The following is a 1,957-nucleotide window of genomic DNA, read 5'->3' as shown; positions in this document are numbered from 1 at the left end:
ACTCTGAAAAGCTTTAATCCTATCTGTAAATATAAAAGCTACACAAATCTTATAGTATGATAGGAATTGCACTAATAAGGTGGATTCTCTCTCTCCACTCTCGTTATCAGACGTGATAATTCCAACCCAATTCCATCTAAAGTGTTTCAGGAGTAAACATAAATGCTCATAAATTTTATAATCTCCTGGAACTGTCCGGAAAAAATGTGGGAAAAGATGTCTGTCACCCAAGATCCTGTCTGTTGCTCCATAGCTGATCTGTAAAAGAAAAAAATGTCAACGTGCATTGGAGGAAAAAAGCGGAGGAGAATGAGCTTCCATAGAGATGAGGAGACAGCCGACAAAAATGTCATATAATATTAATCTTTATTTATTGCCAACATGTTCACCAACACAGAAAGGGGTTCTTTACTGTAAGAGCAGTTAGACTGTGGAACTTTCTGCCTGAGGATGTGGTGATGGCAAAATCCATAGAGGAGTTTAAAAGGGGACTTGATGTCTTTCTGTAGAGGAAGGATATTATAGGTTATAAATCTTAGGTTAACTGTTAGTCTGTGTACACAGCAGGTAGGAAATATTAGGGGTTGATCCAGGGAACAGTCTGATTGCCATTAGGGAATCGGGAAGGAGTTTTTCCCCCAAAAGGGCTAATTGGCTTTTGCTCTTGGGTTTTTTTTGCCTTTCTCTGGATCAACAACATAGTAGGATAGACAGGCTGGACTAGATGGACATTGTCTTCATTCGGCCTTACAAACTATGTTACTATGCAGCACTTTACAATTAAGAAGGTACATGTAATCAGACCTTACCTAATAATAAACTAATAAACAATTCAAACATTAGGAGTGAGGGTGCTGCTCACAAGAGCTTACAATCTATGAGGAAATAGCAATTACACCAAGGTAAAAAATGCTTTTCCTGTCCAATGGTCGGCCACCTTTTATATAGTTAGGGTAGTATACATAAAGCGGTCGATACCTTTGTATGTACAGCTATGGGGTATATTAGGGTGTACAGGGTGTAGGGGATACTGACGGATGACTGGAATAATGTAGAAGAGGGGTAAATGGAATGTGATATGAGGGCCTAAAAAGATGTGTTATAGGGCATGTTTAAACGTGAATATTGCTGATTATCCTGATTGTTCAGAGTAACACATTCATGAGAAGTGCTGCAGCATAAAAAAAGTCTGGTAGACTGGAGTGCGAGATTTGGATTTGGGAGAATATTAGTTTTAGATCATTGGCAAACCAGAGAGCATGAGTATGGTGGTATACAGAGATGAGGGAGGAGATATAGGGTGGTGCAGCATTGTGTAGAGATTTATGGATGAGAGTAATGAGTTTAAATTGCATTCTATAGTGTATGGACAACCAGTACAGAGACTGGTGAAGGGCAGAGGTATTGGTTCAGTGACTGGCATAGGGTGGAGGCATGGGTGTAGTGACTGACCCAAGGTGAAGGCAGCAGTGCAGTGATTGGTTCAGGATGGAAGCATCAGTGACTGACACAGGGTTGAGGCAGAAGTGTAGTGAATGGCACAGGGTGGAGATATCCATAAAGTGACTGGCACAGGGTAGAGGCACTGGCGTGGGATAGAAATATTACCTGGCTGTTGCATTCTGGAAGAATTGTAGAGGAGAGAATTTAGCGAAGGAAAAAACAATCAGTAGAGTTATAGGAGTCAGGATGAGAATGGCTCAGGTCAGAGGCGTATCATAAAGCTTCCCAGCCCCAATACAAATTCTGTAACAGGGCGCCCCAAGTATAATTCTTTATTCATAGTACTAGGCTCCCTATATGGAGAAAAGAGACCTGATGGGCCCCCTAAGGCTCCTGGGTCTGGGTGCAACCGCATTCTCTGCACCCTCTATAGTTATGCCACTGGCTCAGGTCAAGAATAAGATGCTTTGATATTTCCACAGTAAGGAAAGGGCGGATTCTGGAGATGTTTGTG

The sequence above is a fragment of the Eleutherodactylus coqui genome, chromosome 11 (assembly GCF_035609145.1).
Source record: "Eleutherodactylus coqui strain aEleCoq1 chromosome 11, aEleCoq1.hap1, whole genome shotgun sequence".
Lineage (NCBI taxonomy): Eukaryota > Metazoa > Chordata > Amphibia > Anura > Eleutherodactylidae > Eleutherodactylus > Eleutherodactylus coqui.
This window is presented reverse-complemented; position numbering follows the sequence as displayed.